The sequence below is a fragment of the Callorhinus ursinus genome, unplaced genomic scaffold (genome assembly GCF_003265705.2).
Source record: "Callorhinus ursinus isolate GAN/ISIS: 27379988/994484 unplaced genomic scaffold, GSC_fseal_2.0 scaffold6, whole genome shotgun sequence".
Taxonomy (NCBI): domain Eukaryota; kingdom Metazoa; phylum Chordata; class Mammalia; order Carnivora; family Otariidae; genus Callorhinus; species Callorhinus ursinus.
The window spans coordinates 2,060,091-2,069,490 of record NW_027397068.1 but is presented as its reverse complement, the minus strand read 5'-3'; the positions used below and the strand labels follow the sequence as shown (position 1 = coordinate 2,069,490).

The window sequence follows — 9,400 nt, the reverse complement described above, 5'->3', positions numbered from 1 at the left end:
AAAAATTTTCATTTCCAAGCAAAGAGCAAGTGACACAAATATTTTTTGAACATATAGTTTAAGACTGTTTCATTCATCCTCACATATTTTTTTACACAGAAATTACTTTTATTATGTTAGAATATTCCTTAATGAGCTGGCAATTATTCATGTGAAGGAGAGTTCAGAAAACAGATTTATGACTGTATTAGCCTTGTCCTTGATTAGAGATTTATGAATTATACAAAAAATACTATTGCTAGAGTAGGTTACTCTAGAAGTAGTAGTAGAGAAGGTCTAAGAGGCTGAGAATTTAGAAAATCTTCTCCCTGCTTGTCTGGCTGTTTCAGTTGGACCACAAGACTTAGGTACAAGGATGAACATGTTTTCTCTGTTGAATTTAAAGCTTTACAACAGTTCAAATGCTCTTCCCTGCATGCATCAGTTCAAAGGCTTCATTAATTTTGTCAAAAGACAGATTATGAGTCACAAATTCATCAACTTTTATCTTTTTTGACACCAACTTTGGGACACTTTCCACACTTTTCCATCTTCCAAAGGCAGTGCCTTTCCACGTGTGGCCTGTTACCAGCTGAAATGGGTGAGTGGTGATTTCTAGCAGCTACTCCAACTACGATGCTGGCACCCCAGCCTTTGTGGCAGGCCTGCAACGTTGCTTTCATGACTTCCATGTTACCAATGCATTCAAAGGAATAGTCCACTCCCCGCTCAGTCATTTCAATGAGCACTTCCTGGATGGGTGTACAGAAGTCCTGAGGGTTAATACATTCAGAGACTCCAAACTCCTTGGCCCTTGCAAATTTATCTTTACTGATACCCACACCAATGATCCAGGATGCATCAGCCACCTTACAGACCATGATAGCCACCAATCCAACTCCTCCTAGGCCAAAGATGGCACAAGTAGAGCCAGGCTCCACCTTGGCAGTGTTCACAGCAGCACCATAACCACTTGAAATGCCACAACCCAGAAGGCAGACTTTATCCAAAGGTGCTAAAGGATCAATTTTAGCAACAGAGATATCAGCCACAACTGTATATTCAGAAAACGTGATAAATGGTTTTCCACCCCCTCATTTTCAATCTGGAGGTGTCTTTGGGTCTGAAATGAGTCTCTTGCAGACAACATATCAATGGGTCTTGCATTTTTATCCAATCTGATACCTTGTGTCTTTTGATTGGAGCATTTAGCCCATTTATATTCAGAATAACTATTGAAAGATATGAATTTAGTGTCATTGTATTACCTGTAAAGTCAGTTTCTGTATATTGTCTCTGTTCCTTTCTGGTCTATGTTACTTTTGGGCTCTCTCTTTGCTTACAGGATCCCTTTTAATATTTCTTGCAGGGCTGTTTAGTGATCACAAATTCTTTTAGTTTCTGTTTTAGCTTTTTATCTCTCCTTCTATTTTGAATGACATCCTTGCTGAATAAAGTATTCTTGGCTACATATTTTTCTCATTTAGCACCCTGATTATATCATGCCAGTCCTTTCTGGCCTGCCAGCCTTCTGTGGATTGGTCTGCTACCAGTCTAATATTTCTACCCTTGTGGGTTATGGACCTCTTGTCCTGAGCTGCTTTCAGGATTTTCTCTTTATCTCTGAGATTTGCAAGTTTCACTATTATATGTCAAGGTGTTGACCTATTTTTATTGATTCTGAGGAGGGTTCTCTGTGCCTCCTGGAGTTGAATGCCTGCTCCCTTCCCCAGATTAGGAAAGTTCTCTGCTATAAATTGCTCCAGTATACTTTCTGCCTCCCCTTCTTCTGGCATCCCAATTATTCTAATATTGTTTTGCTTTATGCTATCACTTATCTCGTAAATTCTCTTGTGATCCAGTAGTTGTTTCTCTCTCTTTTTCTCAGCTTCTTTATTCTCCATCATTTTCTCTTCTATATTGCTAATTCTCTCTTCTGTCTCTATTATCCTAGCAGTTAGAGCCTCCATTTTTTATTGCAAACCCATTAATAGCCTTTTTGATTTTGACTTGATTAGATTTTAGTTCTTTTATTTCTCCAGAAAGGGATGCTCTAGTGTCTTCTATGCTTTCTTTCAAACCCGGGTCGTATCTTTATAATCGTTATTCTGAACTCTAGTTCTGACATCTTATTTATATCCATACTGATTGGGTCCCTGGCAGTAAATACTGTCTCTTGTTCTCTTTTTTGAGGTACCATTTTCCATCTTGTCATTCTGTCCAGAGAAAAATAGATGAATGAGAGAACAAAATACTAAAATGACAACAACAACCCCAGAGAAATATACACTAAACAAATCAGAAGAGACCTGAAACAAAACAAAACAAAAAATAAAAAAAGAAAGAATATAATCAGACAGGTGAACAGAACAATATACTGGATCCTGTGTGTATTTTGGTCTGTTAGAAAACTAGATCCCAAAATTGGAAAGAAAGAAAAATTTATATATGTACAAAAATAAAATTAAATATAATGAATGGATAGCATGTAACTGTAAATATGAAAATTAAAAGACACACAAAAAGAGAAAGAATATAAACAGATGAACAGAACAGAGCAATACACTATATCATGAGTGTATTTTGGTCAGTTTGTTAGAAGAAAATACATCCTAAAATTGTAAAGAAAATAAACATATATGTACAAAAATAAAATTAAATACATTGAAAAGATAGAATGTAACTGTAAAGAAAATTAAAACATCTCTGCCTTCTCTTGCATTTGACTTCTCTAAGTCTACAGCCTTTTTGGTTCAAATTTTCCAGAGAAGTAACTTTTACTATCCTGCCTAGGGTAGAGTTGTGTTGGCAGTGGGAGTGGTGTGTTTGCCTGGTTAAGTAAGATGGTGGAGGGGAGATTATATAGACTCAACCAGTATTGTATTTAGCCTGTTTGTTACTTCTACCTTCTGATACTTCTAAAGTATGAAATATCTCCAAGTCGTTAATAACTCAAGAGTTCTACAGATGAAGTCACTTAGCTTTCATCAACAGCCTTCTCGGCAGAGACTTTAGATTGAAGCTTCTCCTTCCCTTTTAGGTAAATTACCATTCTCCCTATGCTTTCCATGTGCAATATATTTCTTAAAATCTCTCATCTACTGTTGAATCTCCTGCTGTTCTTCTTTTCTTTGTGGTATTTGCCCTTTTTATTCCTTTGCTGTCTTTTTTGGTGGTATCTCAGAAGGCAGAGAAGAGTACTATGTGGTCATTCCATCTGTTTAATTAGACTTTGACTCTTCAAAAGCTCTGAATTGTCCCTCTCTCACTATTAGTTATTAGAACAAAAGTTAGTGACATTTTTAGGTTTTAAGCTCTTCCTCAGTGGTCTCACCCAGAAAGTTCTCTATCTTGTTTTTAAATTCTTCCCTCAATGTTTGGTAGTATATATACAGCACAATCTTAAGCTCTTTCAATATGGGGATACACTTTCCAGTTATGCAGGATACATTTATTAAGAGCTCCCTAACTGGTGTGCTGGGGTATACTGGTATACCACAAATAAGTAAGACATTGATCCTCTCAGTCTTTGGGAAGCCAGGCTGGTTCTGGGCCTGTGACCTCAGGCATTCCATTTATTTCAGTATACCATGCAGAGAATATCATTTTCTATATGAGGTATGGCATGAAAAAAGTTGGTAGCATTGCTTTAAAGCAGTATGGCTGATATTTCCATTTTAAGTTTGACATTTTAGAATGTCCAATCTAGTTTTATAGGATATGGGATTTATTCTTTTGTTAAAGCATTAATAGAAGTGAAAAAACTCAGTATTAATAGAAAATAGTATATATATTTTTTAAGATTTTATTTATTTATTTGACACAGATAGAGAGAGAGATAGCAGGGGCAGAAACACAAGCAGGGGGAGTGGAAGAGGGAGAAGCAGGCTTCCCGCCAAAGCAAGGAGCCCAATGCGGGGCTCGATCCCAGGACCCCGGGATCATGACATGAGCTGAAGGCAGATGCTTAATGACTGAGCCACCCAGGTACCCCATTGAAAATAGCATATTTTTCAATGGATTTTTTGAGAGTGGGTAACTAGATGCATTTAGTATTGATTTACTCTATAATCTTTTATTTACTAGTATTGGAAATTCGCCCCAGGTAAAGGACTTATTTTAAGGAATTAGGCCATGTCTTATATCCAAAAGCAGGAAGTATTTCCAAACTGTGAGGACTGGATCCAGGAACTGAAAAGGGGGAGACAGATTGACTTTGGTTCTTCCAGACCAGTCTCCTCCCTCTGCTCTTCTTTGTGTGTCTATTCTAACTTTTCTTTCATAGTCCTAGTAAGTGCCCAACAGAGACTGACAAACATCTTTCAGTCTCAAATTCAGACTCCCGGGAGACATTGATTGGCCTAGCTTAAATGAGTTTTCAAACATGGCAGTAGTTTCTCTGGAGAAAATAGTCAACCCGAAGTCCAATAATATGATCATAGCTTGGGTAGTTTACCCCTTTCCATGGAAAAAGAGAGGTTTTTATAGAGGACATAGAGATTGGGCAGATGTTCCAAACATTTTAAACCAAACACTTTAAAGCCACTTTAAACATGGAAGCAATTATCTTTTGCTTCATGAAACAGAACATTTTATTACCACAAGTTTCTCACCACAGAAGGCTTGGGAAATTGTGAATTCACACATTACTTTCATAATATCAGAACTGAACAGTTTTTATTTTTTAGAAAAAAAAATTTTTGTTGAGAGGAGAACATATTAAAGTCACCTCTTTCAGAATATGGGTGATCAGTCTGTGTGAAACAGCTTTTGGTTAAATTTAAAGTTGGGTATGTCACTAGGAAACTGATTATCTATGTGTGGCTTTAGAAGGCTCTGAAGGCAGTGGGCTGGAGAGATTGTAGAGGAATGAGATGAGAATCAGGGGAGCCATTAATCACAATCATTCATAACAAAAATAATGATGGGTGGAAATAAGGCAGGTAAGTGGGGAGTGGAAGAGAGGGGTCTAAAATGATCACTTAGAGGCAGATTGGTAATAAATAGTATTTATTAGTTTGGGCAGTAAGGAAAATGTAGAAAGTAAGAAGATGCCACGTTATTTGACTTGGGCAGATGAGTGACTGGTGGTGCCATTTGCTGAAATAGAGAAGGTGGGGGTGTAGATTTTGGAGGAGATAACAAACTTAGTTTTGGACATGTTCTATTGTAAATTCCTGAAGAGAATCTAGGTGCAAGAACCAACTATGTATTTAGGTATATGTGTTTATAACTAAGGAAAAAATTTCTACTGGAAATAATGTAGAATTAGAATCAGAGTTATATGTATTTTTATTTATTTTTCTGAAAATTTTTGAAAATTTTTTTTATTTAAATTCCAGTTAGTTAACATACAGCATATTTTTATTTCTAAGAATAGCTTTTAATGAGACCTTTCTTACTCCCTTTCTCTGTGTAGAATATTTGGAATACCTTATTTTCTGTGTGTCATTTAAAAAATGGCTAGTTATAGATTTAAGCAATGTCATCTGGCAACCACATTATTATTTTCACAAAGCTTTTTATTGATGTATAGTATATACACAGAAAATTTTCTATGGATTTTCACAAAGTAGCACACCTATATACCCAGCACTCAGATCAAGAAACAGAACATTATCATCCCCCCAGAAGATCCTGCCTACCTACTTCCAGATATGACATCTCCCTCAAGAGTAACCACCATCCAAGATTAGCTTGGCCTGTTTTGAATTTTTAATAAATGTATTCAAGCAATATGTGGCCACTGGTGTCTGGCTTCTTTTGCCAAACCTGATGTTTTTGATAGTCATCCATGTTATTGCGTGTAGTTGCAGTTGTTCTTTCCCGTGGCTGTATTCCGTGTTGTGACTGTATTCAATTTATTTATTCATTTCACAACTAATAGACATTTGGGTGAAGCAGCATTATATTTAGGGAAATAGATGAAGTTGAATTGTTGAGTGAAAGATGGTAAATGATTGGCTGGCTCTGAGTATCTTCAGAAACATCAGAGAAAGAGAATGGACTTCTGCAAGCAAATAGGGTGATAGATCATCCAGGACATTAAAAAAAAGGTGACCTGGGAACACTGATTACAGTAGTTTGCATTTCTGAAATCAATGCCAAGGGATGACCTAAGCAGAATCTACCAAAAGATTTTCTCTGTCTCTAAAGAATAAATAAGCAAATAAGAACATGTGAAGAAGCTTTTTTGTTCTCTTGGCAATTAGGACTCAATATTTCCCATGATGACATAAATGAATTCATTTTGAAAAATTATTTAGGAGTGCCTGGGTGGCACAGTTGGTTGCATGTTCAGCTCTTGGTTTTGGCTCAGGTCATGATCTCAGGATCGTGGGATCGAGCCCCTCACCTGGCTCTATGCTCAGCATGGAGTCTGCTTGAGATTCTCTCTCCCTCTCTGCCTATCCCCCTGCTCATGCATGTGCTGTCTCTCTCTCTCTAAAATAAATAAAATAAATTTTATTTTAAAAAAGCCATCTGCTAAGTCTGATGATGGAGGTCAGCAGGCCTAAGACAATGAAGGTTTGGGATTAAAATAACTTTGGATGTCTCTTTACTGTCGTGGTTATAAAATCATTAAATGTCTAGAGATATTACTTAAGTGCTTCAGTTTTATTTTAGACTATATAACAGTAAACCATAATGGTAACAGTGGATTATGAAGTTGCAAAAGACTTGAATGTTCCTCATATATGTAAAGATGTAAGGGGCTAAGGTCATCTTCTTTTATTTTTTTAAGATTTTATTTATTTATTTGACAGAGAGAGACACAGCAAGAGAGGAAACACAAGCAGGGGGAGTGGGAGAGGGAGAAGCAAACTTCCTGGGGAGCAGGGAGCCTGATGTGGGGCTCCATCCCAGGACCCTGGGATCATAACCTGAGCCGAAGGCAGACGCTTAATGACTGAGCCACCCAGGCACTCCCTAAGGTCATCTTCTTTGGAGAAGCAAATAAACACACACAGCCCTAGAAAGGATATCCCTATCTTTATCAACCATATCTCCTATAGGTACTCATTTCTATATTTACTGATAGATGCCATATATTGATCCATGTCTGCCTGAGTTCTTGAACCATTCCTTTCTAGGACAAGAAGTGTAGCCACAGTTCCAGTTTACCATCTGGTTGGCCTGAAAGGAAAATCTTGTGGCCCAGTGAAAATGTTTTCACTGTGCCAGGGATGATCCTGCTGGTCTCTGTGGCTTTTGAGTCTAACATTCCTGACCAACTGTGTTTTTCTTCCCTCTTGGCATAGTGCTTGTAGGGCTGGGCTAACACTCTGGTTCAACATTACAGTATCTAAGCTTTGCCTGAGAATTTGGTAGTCTGTCTAGCTCTTTCCTAACCCACACAATGGTCAGCATCATACTGAGGATGGGCAAATAGCCTGGATCCCTGAAGTTACTGTCTACCTGATTAAGACTGTTGGAGGGCTGGGAATAGAGTGAGGTGAGTAAGATGCAAAATTTAAGGGGATGTCAGAACCACAGATATGAAGATGAGTAGCATTTTAATGCAATAGTTGAATAACCAAAATTTTGAATAATCAAAGTTAACATTTTGAACATTCATTATGAACAAAATATCAAAATTTCAAAGACAGGGTCTGTGCAACTGATTTTTATAATTTCATTAGGCTCCAATAGAGCTTGGCTGGGCACCAGTTTAGTGGTGTCTGGATTTCCCTTCCTGTGAGGTACCATCTGCTAGACTGAACTCTGCCTGCTTGGAGACAAGAAATATTGTCTTAAAGATCCTTTTTGGGGAATTAATTTCTGATTCAAAATACTAGTTGAGCATCTCATATCTGCAAATCATGATACTGTGTTATGTAAGAGGCTAAGAAAAATCTGTAAGCCATGAACCCTGCCCTGAAATTGCTTATAGTCTAGCAAAAGAGATAAGCCATGTAGACAGGATATAGTCTTCACACCATATGAAAGGTATAGAAACAGTGGAGAGAACACTTTTTTTTAAATAAAGATTTTTTATTTTTTTAAGTAATCTCTACACCCAATGTAGGGTTCAAACAACTCCGAGATCAAGTGTCTCATGCTCTACTGAATGAGCCAGCCAGGCATCCCATGGAGAGAACACTTCTAGCTGTGGTAATCAGCAAAAGCTTTGTAGAAAGCTATCATTTTGTAGGGACTCTGAAGATATGGTGAAATTTGGACATATAAGGCTAAGGGCAGCAGATATTTATGTGGAGAAAGGCACAACTATGGGAAAACTTGAGGTGTGCTTAGAAGCCTTGAGAAGCTTAGATTGGTCAAAGATGGGCTTGGAAAAGGAGGAGATAAAGCTCAGGAGATGGAATGATGGAGTTATCACCCTAGACCTAATTACGTCCCAAAGGCCCTACCGTTAAATACCATTACACTGGGAATTATTTTTCAACAAGTTAATTTTGGGGGAACACAAACATTTAGTCCATAACAGGACACTGTTCTTTTAGGTTTTGAGATTAAATAGTACAGCTTTACTGGTGGGAGGGTCTGTGTTGCGTGAATGGAGGTCTTAGTTCTTCGATTCCCCACAGAAAGACTTAGGTGAGGCTCCGTGCTCAGAGTTAAAGACAGCCAGAAGGAAAGTAGCAACTACAAAGTAGTTTACTAATGTGAAAATACACTCTCAAGATGGGAGAGTCGGCAGGTTCTACCTCGCTGCCCCTAGGTTGTTTTGGGATTGGATATTATTGGGTCTTTGTGGGCTGGGAGGAGCTGTGATGTACAGTGGGGTGGTCTCTAGTGGACGCTGCTTCCAATCATTTGAGGGACTCCTTTTATAGGTTGGGAGGGGGAGTTTTTGACTCTGCAAGGCTTGTACTGGAACGGTCATGGCAGCCTTTCTCCATGGTGGGGTGGTGGTGGGGGTTATAATCATAATGCAGATGCATTATAATGGGTTACCCTGGGTCAGGGGTGGAAGAGGAGAGCACATGCTCTCCACCTGTGGCTCTTGGTCTGTCAGCCCTGAGGTCTTGGAAGCCACAGGTCGGGATGTTGTACTCCCAGGCTTCTAACTTATAACCACTTATCACCGTCCTTGTCTCTAGCTCATGTGTCTATCATTCCCTGTCAAGGACTTGGGACTCTACCTTGGGCATTCCTTCCTCTGCTCATATCTAGCTTCTATCTAACATAGCTACCAAATAAGACAAACAGTAAATATAAGTTATTGTTTTGAAGATCAATTAAATCATGCGTTATGTCTGTGTCTCAACAGTCTAAATAGCTACTGGAAGTAAGAATAGTACAAAACATGATGATAGAACTCAGAATTAGTCCAAAATCCCTTTGGGATCTCTCTGGCAGTCCCTAGCTACCTGGAGGTCAAGGAGGCAGATGCACAGCATTATAAGCCAATAAGATCTCAGTATAAAAACTAGAATTCCTTATTCTGTTCTTTGTA

The 9,400-nt window shown here is 38.3% G+C and overlaps 1 pseudogene; it reads right to left on the bottom strand.

Annotated features, from left to right (window-relative positions):
* Positions 1-362: 362 nt before the first annotated feature.
* On the bottom strand, positions 363-7,204 carry LOC112813875 (alcohol dehydrogenase class-3-like; annotated as a pseudogene).
* Between the last annotated feature and the right edge of the window lie 2,196 nt (positions 7,205-9,400).